General features: G+C 41.7%; 1 long non-coding RNA gene across 1 annotated transcript in view; it reads left to right on the forward strand.

The window, feature by feature from the left end:
- The window catches only part of LOC118019341, an 81,731-nt gene that overhangs the window by 24,177 nt on the left and 39,266 nt on the right, over positions 1-18,288 (forward strand). Inside the window, exon 4 of the long non-coding RNA XR_004681658.1 lies at positions 10,689-10,876. This is a non-coding gene — a long non-coding RNA (uncharacterized LOC118019341). The remainder of the gene's footprint in view (positions 1-10,688; positions 10,877-18,288) is intronic.

Below are 18,288 nucleotides of genomic sequence, written 5' to 3' on the forward strand. Positions count from 1 at the left end.
GATTTCATTCGTAAATCAATAGTCACATGACAGCCTTGGCATCTTACTTTTGGACATGTCACCCTGTTGGCTTGAAGAGATTAGAGATTGTTTGATGGCAGTTACAGAAACTTTCCAATCCTCTAATTTTGCCTAGAGTGTAGCATTTTAAAAAATATACATTGGCCCCTTTCTATAAGCTCTCCAGGGCTTCAGAAGTGTTGAGCTTGCCCCATAGTCCTTGTTTGGCTCATTCCAACCATACAAATCCACCAAAGTCTTGCCTTCAATAGGCATTTAATTTAAGTCCTCCAAAAAATGTGATAACTTAAGTAACTCTATTTGCAACTGTGCCATGGACTGTCAGTTCCCATTTTTCAGTGGGAACCGAATCATCTCTGCCTTCAAATCCAACCATATCAGATAACCACTTCCAAATCCTTGTTGAGAGTCTGTTGTCTATAAACACATCTAGTTTCACAAACTATATATTAGTCAAGGCTCAGTATAGGCAATGGAAACTATCCCAGGTATTTTAAACACTAAAGGATTTTGTATAAGAAATTGGATGCTTTAAGAAATGGCTAGAAATGTTAGAGTAGCATGAATCAGGAGATCTATTAAGTTCAGTGCTTATCATAGATGCTACTCAGAGATCAGGTAGCTGGGGTTAGAAAGCCACTTCCTCTGTCACCATCGAAACTTTCTTGACACCCTTAACAAAGGTGTTAACCAGGCACTGAATCTGGTCATCATTGCCTCTGACTTGCTTTTTTTTTTTTTTTTTGGATTTTTAAAAATTTATTTATTTGAGAGAGAGAATGAGAGAGAGAGCATGAGAGGGGGGAGGGTCAGAGGGAGAAGCAGACTCCCTGCTGACAGGGAGCCCGATGTGGGACTCGATCCCAGGACTCCAGGATCATGACCTGAGCTGAAGGCAGTCGCTTAACCGACTGAGCCACCCATGTGTCCTCTGACTTGCCTTTTGCTACTTGCCTTTTTATGAGCTTGCTTGTTAATAATAGGAAGATAGGGACACCTGGGTGGCTCAGTCAGTTGAACGTCTGCCTTCAGCTCAGGTCATGATCCCAGGGTCCTGGGATCAAGTCCCACATCAGGCTCCCTGCTCCGCGGGGAGCCTGCCTCTCCCTCTCCCTCTGCCCCTCCCCTCCTGCTTGTGCTCACTTGTGCGCGCTCTTTCTCTCTCTCAAATAAATAAATAAAATCTTTAAAAAAAAATAGGAAGATAGTGTCTTCTGTCTTTTTCTTCCAAAACTTGTGAGAGTCTTAATTGGCAGAACCTAATTTGCATATAGAACACTAGCTGCAAGAGAGTCTGGGAAATGCCATTTTTAACTATCTAGGCTCTTTAAGGTGAGAATGGATGCTATCCAGTATATCAAAAAGCCAAATGCTTTTTTTTTGGCTTATGTAAATCAGTTGCTGTTGCTTTATGCAAAATGGGAGATAAACTATAATGAGGTGAAAAGTTAATGGTGGGGCACCTGGGTGGCTCAGTCGTTAAGTGTCTGCCTTCGGCCCGAGTCATGATCCCAGGGTCCTGGGATCGAGCCCCATGTCAGGCTCCCTGCTCAGCGGGAAGCCTGCTTCTTCCTCTCCTCCTGCTTGTGTTCCCTCTCTCACTGTCTCTCTCTCTGTCAAATAAATAAATAAAATCTTTAAAAAAAAAAAAGAAAAAAGAAAAGTTAATGGAAATGAGGCCATATAAAGAGCAAAAATGGTATACTCTTTAAAAAGTTTGTATATGAAGAGAGAGATGAGATGGTAATTAGTGGGAGAATTCAGAGGAAAGGGACAGTTTCTATTTAGATGTAAGAGATTTAAGCATTGTTATGGGTTGAGGGGGGGGAGCAAAGAGTAGAGAAGAGGTTGGTTGAGGACTTAGAATAGGACACAAGGGACAATTGATCATACAAGGTCTGCAGGAGGTGGGAAGGTAAGGATTAGGGTTACAGGCATCAAAGTTGGCCTCAAACAGAGAAGCAAGAGGATCAGCTTTACTCTATGGGGATCCTGCCAGGATTTTGAACATGCAAGGTCCTGTCAGATGTGCGAAAGCAGGGAGCATGATCATAGGCAACCTCATATCTATATCAGTCATACAAGAGTAGTTTGTATAAAATAGATGACTAGATGTACATGTAGTTCCAGTTGTTTTCAAATGAAGAACTTATTTTGGGGCATTTCATCTTTCAAATACTTTAAGCCACTTGTTGTCAGATATTTACTTAGGACAGATTAGATCCAACCTGTATTGGGTTAAAGAGGAACACTGTGAAGCAGTATTCTTGTAAATGTGTGAAAACAACCAACAGCGGATCAATGGCTTGCTCAGGACTCCACACCGCTCTGCTCAAGCCTATACAGTCTTCCATTTCTGCTAGCCAGCCCACAGCTCCATAACTTAACTCTAGCCATGGTTGATGTGGCCTGTTGTAAGCCCCTGAAAAACAAGTTAGCATTGGTTGGGAAAAATAATGCAACAATGAAGTTATATCCACAGTAAAAATGTCTACCCTTGGAAATCAATATGATAAGAATGGACATTTTGAAGTAGGTTATGCAAAAAAAGCAAAAGTAGGGGGTCAGGACAGAATGAGATCTGCCTTCACATTTATCTTTTGCTGGGGCTGTTAGGTTTAAAACATCCAGGCAGGAGGCTCTTGTGTGTAAGGGCAAGTGGAAAGCAGAGAGAGTCAGTCCTCTTGAGGTGATGTGATTGGGTCTTCCCAGGTGGCCAGCAGAGAGGTGAAGGTTGAGCAGATTCCTTGAGAGGAGTGGTGATTTCGAGGGAACTTTCCAAGGGAAAGTAAAAGGATTCCCAATTTCCCCTCTTCATTTTCTTCAGTTGGTCTTGGGTCCAAGAGGTCACTTGGGTGACTCTGAACTGTCCCATATATTCTCACCCCCCACTTTCCCTCTACATCCATCATCCTAAATAAACCTACAATCCAATTAAGAATGGTTTGTGCAAATGTAATGCAAATGTGCCCTGAAGGCAGGCCCCGAGCCACCCATTCCCACCAGCCGTGACCCGAAGCCCTTGCTGTGGAGATAGTCTGGAGCTGCTACAGACTTTCATCCCAGATGCATGTTCTAATGCTTTATCAGGAAAACAAAGTTGAAAAACACTTTCCTATAATGTGTTAAAAATTCTGTCTGTGATTCTCCTTTCTCCCTGACACATCCACTGGAGGCTCAATGCCTTGTACTACCTCTGTTGGCCTAGCTACCCTCTTTTCCCACCCACCCAAATCTAGGGCCCTTCCTCACATTTTTGAGATGAATCCTACCTGTGTCCCTTTCTCTCAGGGCTCTGCAAGGTGACTGGTTAGTAAATTTAATTAACAAATGCACAATAAAGCCCCCCCCCCTTTCATGCATCACTCTTTGAGGATAACATTTGCATTTTAAATGAAGCTTCTTAGACTGTCAAGCTCAGCAAGTAGCTTATAGATCATCAGGATAAATACTCTGATTGTACAGAGGAGGCCGCCCATGCTCCCAGGCCTCACAGGACTTGCTAGGGGTCTGAGGGCGAGGAAGGGATAGAGCCAGCCCTGAAACCCATTTGGGGTCTAGTCTACCTTGCATCATTGCCCATAAGCTTCACAAGATGATGAGTTAAAAACAGAATTTTCAGATACTAAGGGAAAAGATATATTTTGAATTGCGTATTTATTTAATAAGTGACCTACAATTACACACAAAGTGATCCCTCCTTACCTAGAATTCCTATTCTCATTGATCTCTGTGGCCACTTAGCAGAGAAAACTGAAAGTGTTTCTTACTTATATGTCTCCCCAACTGGACTCTGAGCTCCTAAGGACAGGGACTGGATTTTATTTGTCACTGTGTGTCAGCACCCCGGCCAAGGTAGAGCAGAGTGGGGATTCAATATACATGGTGGAAGGAATGATTGAACAAATGAATGATTTGATCCACCAGGCACAGCGGATATAGTCTTAGGTACCACACTTCCATGGTTCTGACAAAGTTATCCTAATGGTGAGGCATCTTTTCTAATATTCATAAAATTTTATGAGTTACTCACCCTCCTCCTCCATCTCCTTGTACGGCTGGTTGCTGCCTTTAACTTTTACTTTTGTGTCCTACGCTGATGTGATTACCTCTCGAGTTTTTTCTCCTCCGTAAGATTTCTTTTCCTCATATGGTTATCATCACCCTTTTGCAAGATTAAGAAATGACATGCTTAAAGAATACCAGATTAATCTGTTTCGATTTTTTTCCTTCTCAGCTAGGGATAAAAAAAGAGCCTTTTGAAGAGCCTTCAAATCAACAGTAATTTCAAATTTTCACAACATAAAGAGGCAGAGCACAAAGTGAATTTGCCACTTTGAAAAATGCTGTAAGCCTCCCAGTAGACGGATGAACATGCTTCCACTTCATGAATGCTTGTTTCTAGATATTCCATAAATATCAATGTCAGGGTTGTTAAGTAATTAATATTAACCTATTGAGAAAGCGTTTCTTTTCTAGGTGGTTGATTTCTAGTGGGGAGACTAATGAAATATTAAAGACCATGTGAGATGTTTTCTATAATTACAGTTTCTAGCTGTATTTACAAATGATGTGTCTACATGCAGTGAAATAATAACGTGGTATTAATCTGTTTTTATTCCTATACAGAGTATATAGATTTTTTTTCAATCTGAAGCTTTGCTGCCCAAGCTTGTCAATAGTTATTTATTACTCTGCACGATTGCCCTCATAGACTCTTTCCTGTTTCTACCATGATTTGCGAGGCTACCATTCCACATTTTTATACCTCTCTGTTTTCTGGTTCTTGATTCATCATGAGCTGTTTCTGTGAATTCCTATAGTTATTTATAGAATAAACTCATTTTGAGTCATCAATATGACCCATCTCTAGTTAGTTGAGTGCTTAGATCTTGGGGTTTGGGGAAAATCATATCATGTAAATGTTTATATAATCTGAGTGTTCTCTGGGGCACTCTTGCAATTAACCTGAAACACATTCCACACCCGGTAGGAAAGTCTAATGCCCTCTCTAGCATTTGTGCAGATTCTCAGGGACCTTAATTTCTTTTTTTTTTTTTTAAGATTTTATTTATTTATTCGAGAGAGAGAGAGAGAGCGCGCTCAAGAGAGTGCACATGAGCCGGGAGTTGGGGGAGGGGGAGAGGGAGAGGGAGAAGCAGACTCCTGGTTGAGCAGGGAGCTGGACATGGAGCTTGATCCCAGGACCCCTGGATCAGGGATCATGACTTGAGCCAAATGAAGATGCATAACCAACTGAGCCACCCAGGCGCCTCTCTTAATTTCTTGTAGTCATCTCTGAGTCTTGTATTTCTAGTCAATTTTTATTTTCCATTCTGCCTTTTTGTGGTTGGTCATTTCTCTTCTTCACTTTAGTATTGACCCCAAAAGAACTCAAACACACTCCTCCTCCCCAGATGCGTATCTATCTATACATGTACATATACATATACATGTGTTTATACATAATATATATATATGTGTGTATATAATACATATATGTGTGTGTGTGTGTGTGTTTAAACACCAAAGGCCTCTGTATATGTGGCAAACCAATGTTCGGTTAAACAAATGGGAGATTCAGCAGTATAGACAAATTAAAAGAAAACTTTGATGTGTTTTTGAAAGTTCTTCTAGTCTTCCAGCTACTTGCCCCATTATTTCCCATCTATATTCCCTTCTCTCTTCTATGCCCCTTTCCCCTCAGAAACAAAATGGCTTCCTCAAATTCTTCCTACTCTCTATGTGGAGCAATCTAACTCTCTCCACCCTATTCCAAATCCCCACAATCCCTGGCTTTTCTTTGTAAATACAAGAACTCTGTCCAAGCTTAAAAATCACTGTGCGCAAGACCTCATGCCATTATATTTTTTGATAATCCTCCTCTTTCTCTGCGGGGGGATAGGTCATGCCTGGTTTTGGCTCTTCTATTACACCTAATTTTCAAGCAGAAATTATTGGATACCTTCAGATTTTCCTCACTCCTCAAGAGCACATGGATAAGGCAGTTCTAATTTTTGCTTTTATTTTTCTTTATGTATTTATCTTTTGCTGTAAAAATATATCACACTGACCATGATTTTAGATTATTGACCTTAAGAAATAATTGAAAGGAAGAATTTCAGAAGCATCCTTGTTGACCTTGCTAAATATTTATATGACTTAAGTGGATTCAAGTGAGATTGTTTCCGACGCAAAGAACCTTGAATTGCTTTTAGTATATAAAATGCTATGACTTTCACGTGTATGTTGAAAGAGGATTAGATTTGCTGTGTTTAAGAAGGGAGAAATAAATTTGAATAGGACATTTACCTTATACAGTATGGAGAAAATGCTTCAAAAATCAAATGAAATGTGCTTATTAAAAGAAAAAAAACCCCTGCCTTTTATTCTCCAAAAACCAAGGAAGAGGATTAATCTACTAATGGTTTAGAAGCTCTACTTTCTTTCATTCAAGACAGAGTCCTCAGTAGCTACACACTTGAGGACTTACCCGATCAGTACCTGCAAGAAGGAAAATCACTCCTTAGACTCATTCCCCCACAGTCACAAGTCTCAAGCACACTTAAGTCAAGGCTCCTTTTACAAAGTCCAATGTCAGATGGAGAGCTCCATCTGTTCGGTGAATTGGACTGGGCATGATGGCTCTTCTGGTAAGAGTTTTCTTAACTTTAGGTTCATTTAGTAATTTAAATAGGAAAATAAGAATACAAACTAGAGTCTTTACAAGTGTTTACAGGTTAATGAACATTCTAGGCACTGGCTAACTAGCAAATAATTGTTTAAGGAGAAAGCGCCTGTAGACACAGGTAGTGTAGCCTCTGTATCAGGATGTGAGAACTGGGTACGGTGTTGATGAACAGCAGATACTAAGCAGGTTTGGGGGTAGAAGGAATTCACTTTATACAGAGGGAACTCCTAAACATTTTGCTAAGCTATTTGTTCATCTATGTAACATGTTTTTTATTGGGTCTTACATTCCAGTTACTGCCATTCTGAGGGCACACAAATTCCAAAGATATCCGAGCCAGGCTTCTTGGTTGCAAGTATCAGAATGTAATTCATAGGACTTAACGCACAAAAGGGAATTTATTGGCTTATATAACAGGGAAAGGCAGCATGTACTTGTTTCTCAGATACTGATCCAGGGGCTAAATTATTTGGGCTCTATTTCCCTATTCTAACGGTGCCTCTCTCTCTAGGGTTGGCTTAACTTCATAGACATGCTCTCTTCATGAGATGGGGAAGGGGAATTGTGGTGGTCCAAGGCCTCTATCATTATAGTGTTCAATCCAAAAGAAAAAGAGGGATCTTCTTTTTCCAAGATTCATATATTAATATCATGGAAAGAGTATTCAATCACTCGCCTATGTTTACATCAACCATTGTCAAGAGGCTATGGTACCAGAGTTTGCCAGGCCCGGGTTACAGGCCCGAGACTGCTGGAGGCAGGTAGGCAGAGCACTGTGAGGCCCAGTCTCAGCAGAACTACATGGAAAGAAGGAGTGGCTTTTCCACAATGGAAAGAATGGTCCCGAGCACACAAATAGAACTGATGTCTATAACAAAAGACTGAGCCCCTTCCTCAAGAAACTCCGAGTATGGTGTAGGAGAGGGACATACGAACAGCAGCAAAATAGTCAGATGAAAGCTAATACGGTGCAGATAAGCCCAGAGCACTATGCGACCACAGAGTGGGGGCCTGTAACTCAGATTTGGACTGTGAGTGATGGTTCCTTGGTTGAATCTTGATGGACAAATAAATAGGGGTTGTCAGTGAATAGGGGGGTGCAGAATAGATTTTTTGGCATTAGACATACCACAAACAGAAGCAGAGAGATGAGACGGCATAAAGGCCATTTGAGGAACCCCAAATATTTGGAAAAGGCTCCAGTGCAGCATGTTTTGGGGGATTTTTCATGAGAAAAGGCTGAAGAAATATAAGGGGCTAGAGTATGAGGGATCTACATGACTTGCAAAGCATCTAAAGTAGTTAAAGTCAGAAAGTTACATGATGAAGTTTGTGTTTTGTGGCCTCAGGTGGAGAATAGATTGGAAGGCACATGGACTGGAGGCAGAGACCTCACGCAGTAATCTGAGGGAGAAATGGCGAAGACGTAATTGAAGTAATGTGATTTAGGAGACGTTATTGATAGGACTTGACAACTGATAGGATATTGTCAGTGAGAGAAAGGGAGAAGTCTGAGATGACCACACGTTTTCCAGCTTTGGTAACTTGGCAGATGGTGCTGTAAATCCATAAGAGAAAGAACCAGATGTTTTCGGTAGATCACAAAATTTGGTTTGGAAACTCATCTTTATAATGCAAACTTGAAGTGTCCCCAGAAGCTAGATGGATTCATGAGAGAGACTGCAGAGAACATTGTTGTCTGCAGTAGAAACAGGGACAAGGTGACTTCTCAGGATCCTTTGTGCCCACCCCAGTAAAGAGTCCATCGCTAATTTTAACCATATTTACCTTCCTACTGTCAGCAGTTCCTGTGACCTTTGTTAATATCTGATACAGCTTTGATACAGCTTGTTCCTATATCTGTGGCCCTTGTACAGAAGGAGAGAATTTTAATATTATGCTTTATTGACTTAGTCTTCATAATTTAGGGATAGCAGCCTAGTGATATGAAAAGTGGAGTGGTGCTTAATCATTCCATTCTACAGAATGGAATTAAAGGCTATCTTTAGTTTTTTCCAGCAGGCAATTGCTACATTTATAGTTTTTCTTCATAATGATTACCTTTGACACTTCAGCATGTACAAGATAGCATCCCAGCTCTCTTGTCTGACCTACAAGGCCAGGAACAACCTGATCTGACCCATCTTTCCAGCCCCATTTCCTGCCACTCTCTCATGTAGATACTCAGCTCTGATCAAGGTGGTCTGAACCTCAAATGACACTGTGACAAAGTGCCTGGCACATACCCGCGCTTAAAGATTTATTGAATTTTTGAAAGAAGAATTAAAGAAAATCAAGCGGCTCTCTTTCCCTCTTTTTGTAATGCTTGTTCTTTTTCTGATGAAATAGTGTTTTCATGGTAAAAATTAAGACACACAAAAATTAAAATAAAAATTACTTATCATTTCATTATCCAGGATTAACCATTGATAACTTTTAGGTGAATTTCCTTTTTTTTCCTATGTATGTAGAAGCATATGTGTGTATAAATATACACACACACATGTGCACACATATGCACACATGAATCTCATTAGATAAAATGTTGAATTCTGCTCTTCTCACTTAGCATTTAACCTAAACTTTCTCCCGATCTTTGAGTACTCATGGATACTATGCTTTGTAATTGTCTATATAAATATCTATCAATTGAGATATAGTTATTTCATCATTCTCTTGTAGTTAGGTATTTAGGGTGTTTCTAGTTTTTGTAAGTGATAAACATTTTACAAGTATCCTCATAGGCAAATTTTATCAGCATCTCTGGTTATCTCTTTAAATAAATTCTTAAAAATAAAATTCTGGGGTGCCTGGGTGCCTCAGTCAGTAGAGCATGTGACTCTTGATCTCAGGGTTGTGTTAGTGTGAGCCCCACATAGGGGGTAGAGATAACTTAAAAATAAAATCTTACAAAAATAAATAAAAAGTAAAAATAAAATTCTGGATCAAAATATTGTGGACATTTAAAACAATCTTCGATTTACATAGCCACATGTTTTCTAGAATAATTTTACCAATTTATATTCTCATCAAATTATGAGAGGCACCTGTGCAGCTTAGTCGGTTAAGCCTTGAACTCTTGATTTCGGCTCAAGTCATGATCTCAGGATTGTGAGCTGGGGCCCTGCATTGGGCTTAGCTCTGGGCGTGGAACCTGCTCAAGTTTCTCTCTCTCCCTCTCCCTCTCCCCTCTCCCTCCCTCTCTAGAAAAAAAAATAATTTTTTAAAAGATTTTATTTATTTATTTGAGAGAGAGAGGAAGCACGAATGGGGGACAGAGGCAGAGGGAGAAGCAGGCTCTCCACTGAGCAGGGAGCCCAACTCGGGACTTGATCCCAGGACCCTGGGATCATGACCTGAGCCGAAGGCAGATGCTTAACCGACTGAGCCACCCAGGCATCCCTAAAAAAATAAACTATATGAGAATTATTATCAACAAATTGCATGAGAATGATTAATTTTCAGGATATTTAAGCATACGTCAGGCTAGAAACTAGGCTGGTTCGGTTTTGTGTGTGTGTGTGTGTGTGTGTGTATGTAACTTTATTAAACATCCAGACAAGTTGGAAAATAATTTATATATTAATGATATTTAAACTTCCAATAGATTATGTCTCTCCAGTTATTCCAGTCAGTGTTATTTTTGGTCCTTTAAATTTTTAAAGTTTTCATTTATGTGTAAGTTACACACATTTCTTGTTAAGGTTATTCCTAGGTATTTATTACTACTGATATTGAGAATGGGTTATTTTCTCATTGTATTTTTTCATTAGCTGCCTCTGCCACATAAGAAAACAATTGATTTTAAAACTTTTTTTTTTTTTTATCTCCTTCCCATCTTGTAAAGGAAAGAAAAAGTAAAAAGGAGGAGATGCTCTGACTACCTTCCAAACATGCTTTGCAATTTATCCTCCTCTAAATTTTGTTCATATGGTCTGGCTCTCTTAGAAAGCCCTTCTAATGCTTTTCCACCTAGGAAAATCTTAACAATGAGGAAGAGACTGTGGTGGACCGCCTGAACTCCTCTGAGTAAAGAATGTAGGTTCCAGGACCCCCAAGGGACACTTGCCAGATGTGCTCAGCACCGTCCCCAGTGCTCTTTCTCACTCTCGTCCAGCTCTGTGGCATCTCTGCATCTGCCAATAGCAGCCAACAAAGGAGAAGGTATGCCTGGTCCTACCCCCCACCTGCTGGCTCCCTGTGAGGTACGGAGCACATATACTTGCTGGCCCTCCAGCCACGGTACACCTGTCTCCTTGTTTAAGCCCCAGACGAAGCCCCTCCAGTCATCCATTTCCTCAGATATGGTTGTGGTGTTTATTTACCTCTTGTCTGTCAGGTCCAAAACAGCTCCTCTACGTTCTGCTCTGTGATGCTGGGCTCAGGGTCTGCAAACTGTATTTCTCAGAAGCTCTTGCCAATTGGCTTCATATTAGCTGATGGACTGCCAAAGGGAAGAACTGGAGGGGGATTGGGAGATGGAAAGGAGAAGAAGGAACTTTCTATTTCTAGTGTCAGTGTCCCTACAGCAAAACAGCAACAAGGTGCAGCTGCGGTTCCCAGCCCTCAGCTTCATCTGGCACTCCTCAAACCAGCTGTGCCCTTTCCCCTTAGAAGTGCCAACATCAGCCAGCCTCACCCTTCCTCAAGTTCTGAGCCTACTCTCTTCCCCTCCTCTTCCTTCCTTCCCTCCCCTTCTCCCCACTTCCCTCTCCTATTTAGTGCCTAATCCTACAGATCTCAGCTCAAGCATTGACTTCTCACATCATGATGCTTGTTCGAGGCACATCTGCTGAGGGTAGGTAAGCTGGCCCCTCTCACATGAAAACCAGCTAAAAACTAGTCAGGAGGTACTTTTTGGGCCTTATAAGTATGTGAATATGGGGCTTGGTGTGGGCTTTTGGCTCTAATTGTGCGCATGGTTTTTTTTTATACTTCTTTCCTATTATCTCCAAACCTTGAGTCATAAGAACTAGCTGATTTCATTTCCTTTCCTATTACTTATTCCACACAACCTGGTTTTCTCTACTGTCCACTAGATTACCCACTTTTGTGGGTGAAGGGATCATATCTATTTCACTCACCTACCAGCAGTATAGATAACATATGCAGTGAATATTTGTGAAGGAATGAGTGGGTGATTTGGCTAGAATTGCCATTTCTAAGGCCATTATTGGCACGCCATTTACCAAATGGACAATGGACACTTTCAGACCTTCCTATCGTACTCTGCTAGTATTCATGCTTTAATCCCTTAAGTTTCGTGGCACCACTCTTTGCTGGTTCTCTTTCTACCTCTCTTGCTGTCACTCCTCCGTTGGCATCATGGTAGCCTCTTCATGAAGGTCCCACCATATCTTCATTGAGTTCTCCAGGTTAGCCCCTTCAGAGACCAGATGTTTCCCAGGTGATATCAATAGATTACTCAACTAATTTGCGCTATCTTTCTGGAATGTGATACTGTTTCTGATTTACTCTTTGGGCTGTGCTGGAGGTAGGGCAATTTCAGAGACCTCCACTTGACTTTACCCACTATGGTAGCTTTTATCCTACAGATCAAGGACCCAATATGGGAGTTGCACCAAGTATATCAAACCCAAGTGAACATTCAGGAATGGGGAAATGACCACTGGGTGAGTCCATGGATCCAGGGTAAAATGGATCTTGGCCAGGATTCCATCCTTTACCTGGTCCCTATAGTTCTACTATTCTGGGGGGTTTTATTATACTCATTGCTATCTGAGTCTATTTCTGAAATGGCCTACTCCTACTAATAGCCCTGGCCTTCTGTACAAGGCTCTGGAACATTTGATGATGCCCAGAAGAATGGGGAGTCACTGAAGAGTTTTTAAACAGAGGTAATAAAGTCAGATGTATATTTTAGAGAGGTTAGTTTGGCAGCTTTCTGACATCCTCACCACAACATTCTTTCTGGTCTTTGTAAATGGTGTATCTTGGCGTTCCCATGGAGCACAATCATTTGGTGAGTCTTTGGGCCTTACTTATTAAATCCATTCCAGCGTGCCTACTTCTGTGAACCTTCTAATCACTTTCTCAAACATCTGGCACAGCAATTCTGAAATTTTGATTTCATTTAATGTGGTCCAGTGCTTTCCCCAATATTTTTAGGAGCTGTCCTAGAAGCAAGTTTGTATTATCTCTTGGATTTCTTGCTGGAATGTTAAATCCTGCATTTTGACAGAGTGCTCCGAAATAAATAAACTCATCCTTACCTAATCTCACGTTCTAGCCCCCTTGATCATGCACCCTCAGAATCTGGCCCACACTTACTCTCCAGTTCCCGCTGGTACATGTTGGTTATGTCTTTGGGGAATAGTGGGAACAGTCCCTTTCCTCCCTTTTTAGACCTAGTATATCTCCAGCTGGATTACATGGTGACCTACTTCTAGGTAAAGCCTACTGTCAAGGGTGGGAAGGATGTGGGCAAAGATACTGCGAGGGTCACATGCTGTCTTTCAGGGCAGAGATCTCTGCATTGTCTTTAAGCAAGGGGGATTCTCAGCCTTACTAAGGAGGGTGGGACATTTCTGTAGGCTGAGAGAGTTCAGAGGAGTCTAAGAGTTCAAAACTTGAAGGGACATTCAGCTGGATAATCCTGTGTCGGCTCTCTCTCTCTCCTGCCTCCCCCCGGCCCCCAACAGAGCCTTGTCCCTGTGTAACAGATGTGGCTTGGTTGGTCATTTAAACTTTTCTAGAGTTCAGCCACTTTGACTTAACTCTTGGGTCTCAGCCTTAACTTTCTCTGCCCTCCTGCTGCAGCACATGGGAGCATTGTTAGAAGCTACCAAGGAGCCCCTTCAGCTTTCACACTTGGTTTTCAAATGCCTGTGATCTCTCATTGCTCTTCATTATCTTTTTCTAAGTTATCAGTGGCACTTATCAACAAGTATCCAATTCTATTTTCCTTATAATTAGTAATTACCCCATACTTCTCAAATGCCTGATGCTTTATACCAACTAGCACAATCCTCTCCTCTAATACACCATTCTAATGGACCACAAAGGAGCATGTTCACAACTAGATCACCACCTGCTACCAAGGTCCATCTGTATTCCACAAGTGATGGAGTCCTTCTTGCCAGCCAGATGATGAGTGATCCAGCTCCCAAATTCCACCTTACATCATGCTCTTTTGGTCCATTCCTGGTGCCAACTATCACAGGTTGGGTTCTCGGAAAGCAGATGCTGAGGCAGAGATTGCCATGCAGGATGTTTAGTAGGGGTCAACACCTGTGGAAGGCAGGGGAGGTAGGAGGATTAGGCAGAGAAAGCAGTCCAACTCTGGTGCATGCCTGATAAATCCTCAGCCAACTCTCTAGGGGGCTCCAGACTGTATATGATCTGTTAGAGTTATCTCATCATGGGGTGGACTAGCTGGGCCTTTATACCCCCATGGCATCAAGTATTGGACATGAGCTCTCTAGGAAGGGCATGACCTTGAGTGAAGTGGTTCTCTGCAGCTGAGGCAAACCCTGAAGAGACTGACATCTGGAGGCTGTCTGCTGATAGCACTCCCGGTTGCTGGGGCAAAAAGTTCTACCTTGAAGCAGGATCTGGGTGGCATACCTTCATGTCCACCGCAACATTTATTTTATTTATTTATTTATTTTTAAAAAAGATTTTATTTATTTATTTGAGAGAGAGAATGAGAGACAGAGAGCATGACAGGGAGGAGGGTCAGAGGGAGAAGCAGACTCCCTGCTGAGCAGGGAGCCTGATGCGGGACTCAATCCTGGGACTCCAGGATCATGACCTGAGCCGAAGGCAGTCGCTTAACCAACTGAGCCACCCAGGCGCCCTCCACTGCAACATTTAACAGTGAACTCAATATCTGTATCAGGGGACTCCAGAGAAAACAGAACATATATATATGTGTGTGTGTGCTTATATATACCTATCTATGTCTATACAGTTAGGTAGATAGATAGATAAAGACATAAAAGATTGGCTCATGGAGTTATAGAAGCTGAAAAGTCCCATGATCTGCTGCCTATAAGCTGGAAAACCAGGAAAGCTGGTGGAGTAGCTTTAGACCAAACCTGAAGGCCTGAGAACCAGGTGAGTCAATGGTATAAGGAGTCTGGGTCCAAAAGCCCAAGAACCAGGAGCAGTGATGTGTGAGGGCAGGAAAAGATGGATGTCCCAGCTCAAATGGAGAGCAAACTCAGCTTTCCTCCACCTTTTTCTTCCATTCAGGCCCTTGGCATATTGGATTGATGCCCACCCACATTGGTGAGGGCAATCTTTACTCCATCTATAGATTCAAATGCTAATCTCTTCTGAAATATCCAGAAGTAATGTTTTACCAGCTATCTGGGCATCCCTTCAGTTGACACATAAAATTAGACATCACAACTTCTATCCTCTTTTTTTCCTCCTTCACACCTTTTTTCTTCCATGTTCTTCATCAGTATGGGTGGAGCTACTCCTCAACCAGGCATCTGGAAGCCATTCTGTTTCTCATCCCTCACAATAATCACGTCACGACATTTTAATAATTTGATATCTTGAATATTTTCCACCTCTATCCCTTCCTTTCCATACTTCCCACAAGAGCTCAGAGTCTCAGCATCTTTCCCCTAGACTGTCTCAGTAGCCTTCCAACTTCTCTCTTGGCCTTTAGTCCTCAAGCTCAATCCATCTTTTATTAAACTGCCAGAGTGAGCTTTCTGAAATGTAAATCTGATCTTATCTGATCTTAACTCCCCATTCATTCATTCGCTCAGTAATGAATTCATTCACTCAAAGAATTGCTCAGGTCAAAGACTTTGTAATCAAAGAAGTCTCCTCTTTTCCCCTCACATGCATTAAGTCCTCTGGGCAACAGCTTCAAAATATATTCTGAATTCAATCACTGTGGCCCTGGTCCAAGGCTTCCTTATACCTCATAGGGACCAGTGAAATAGCCCTGAATTTGGTCTTCCTGTTTCCTCTATTGCCTCTTTACTGTGTTTTTTCCACAGGAGAGTCAGAATAATTTTTTTTTAATGTAAATCAGATCATGTTTCTACAGAAAATGAACTCTGCCAACCATTTGATAATCTAGGGGAAGCATATATCTGATAGAGGGAACAGCAAGTACAGAGACCATGGGTTGGGAGCAAATTTGGGGTGTTTGAGTAACAGAGGAGAGGTCAGAAGGACTCTGTTACAGTGAGCAAGGGAGACTATGGTGGGATGGGGTCTGGGAGGCCTTGCATATTTCTTTCTCCTGGCCTTCCCTTCCCCTACCCCCTCAGCTTGCTCTCCAGTTTCCGACTCTTACAGTGTGCGTGAGGGAGAGTGGAGGAGATAAAGGTCAGGAACTACTATATTTGAATTCCTTCTATCATAGGCTGGCCTTCTATTCTTGGGCTAGACAGATGTTTAAAGCTGGAGTGCTTTCCAGGCTCTTCTAGAGGTTGCCAGCCCAGCTCTCCAACTTCAACTTACATTTCTCTTTGGCTTGACTATTCTCTTTCTGTAGACCCTGGCTTAACAGGAGCCACTCTCCATGGGCTCACTCTTACCCAGGAGGTTCAATTGGACAGAACTTAACAGGTCTGGGGCTCAGCTCTCTTTAGCATTGCCACATCTGTTCCATGGGAAATACTCTCCCTGTGTCCCCCCAGACTAAGGATGTGCAGGACTTTCCCCAACTGAGCAGCCCTCTCCTGACTCCACCATCAAAGTGGCCAGTCATTCCATTGCTCAGCTTCGAGAAAGCCCAGCAGGAGTCAGAATATAGGCCATGGTTGTATCTGCCAACATGTTGCTTTTACCATGTGGCCCAATGGAAGCCCTCTTCATCTGGCTTTCCATCACCAGCTTCCCATCTTTCACCCACTCACATACATGCCCCTTTACAGGAAGGTGTGGGAACTCAAAGCACTGTTTAAAAAAATTATAGATTCTGCATGCCAATTAGAAAAGGAGAAGACTTTTTAAGGTCACTTGGCATACTTTCTACTTAGCTGTTTCAAGGTTAGGAAGAATCACTTTTCCAATTAGAGGGGATGTGAGACAGTGACAGTTCTTCCTAAAATAGATGAAACGGGTGATGCTAGTAAAAGAACTCTGACCCTAAGTTAAGAAAGGGGCTATTAAAATAATCAGTCAGTATTTCAAATGACACATCTAAGGAGGTGTACTAGCCAGTCATATAGCTTTTGTTCCTAAGAGCAACCTCTTTAACACAGACCACCAGCAAGAGGCAAATGCAAGAATGGAGAGGTTTTCTTGCTCCCAATCACCTCTATCTTAGAACCTTCTATGCATCAGAGAAATTTCTTTGTCAGAAAAGTGTTAGATGGAAGAATGGTGGAGATTACTAAGGCAGAAGTAGTTTTTCTCCCCTTGTATGAATAAAGAACACTTACTCAACAAATATTTTTTGAGCAGCCCCACATGTCAAGAGCTGAAAAGGGAATAGTAAAGAACTACATCTTTACTATGATAAAAGGGGGTTATCATCCAGAAGAATGCTGATTTTAGTCTTACCTTGCTATTGGAATTAGTGAAGGCAGATGCTTAAAGAAATCTGTAGTGTGACCTATAGTATTTCTCAGAGAGATTGGCTTTGAGGAAGTGATTTTATATTTTACTACTTAATATACCAGATATTCTGAATTCAAAAGGCAGTGAAAACAATGGAAGAAAAAATAGAAAGAAATGGATAGGATTCATTAAAAAACAAATATTAGATTTAGTAATAATGCCATAAATGATAATTGTTAGAATAATTTTTATAAGTAACATTTAATGGGCACTTACTATATGTCAGATCCTACGCCAAGCGCTTTCATGGATTATGTTATTTTTCATAACAATACTTTTATTTTTTTAAAGATTGATTTATTTATTTGAGAGAGTGAGTGTGTGTGCGTGTGTGCAAGCGGGGGGAGGGGCAGAAAGAGAGGGAGAGGGGAAGCAGACTCCCCAATGAGCGTGGCGCCCCACGCGTGGGAGATCATGACCTCAGCTGAAATCAAGCTTAACCAACTGAGTCACTCAGGTGTCCCCATAACAACACTTTGAAATATGCATATTATCATCCCCATTTTGTAGATGTGGAATTTGAGGCACAGGGAGGAGGTGACAGAGTCAGATTTGAAAATGGCTGTCTGAGTCTAACCACTGCTTTATGCAATCTGGGATGAAAATGCAGACACAAATTCCCTCAGCTGTACATGCTCCATTGGAGTCAGCTGTAAATGGGATCCATGCTCAGGGGATTACTGCAGATGAGACCATAGTTTCTTGGTCCCATGGGAAAGGCTCCTGGCACTCATCTCTACTTTGTGATTTGTCATGTGTGTAAATAATAAGAATGTGCTAGATTTTCTCCTAAAACATATTTATTCCATTAATATCACCCTCGCCTTCTTTGTGTTTGAAAATCAGTAACATCCTGTTGTAAGCTTTCATCTTACTTGTCCTAAATGAAATTGAAAGGAGTTAAGGCATTTGGAAGCAATGAGCTTCAGGGAGTGAGCTGGGCATCTGAGAATATCAGAGCCTTGGCGAATTATTCTCAGTGCCTGTGGCATATGCGAGCCCAGAATGCCAGGCACTCT

The sequence above is a fragment of the Mirounga leonina genome, unplaced genomic scaffold, assembly GCF_011800145.1.
Source record: "Mirounga leonina isolate KUSES-001 unplaced genomic scaffold, KU_Mleo_1.0 Mir_173, whole genome shotgun sequence".
Taxonomy (NCBI): Eukaryota; Metazoa; Chordata; class Mammalia; order Carnivora; family Phocidae; genus Mirounga; species Mirounga leonina.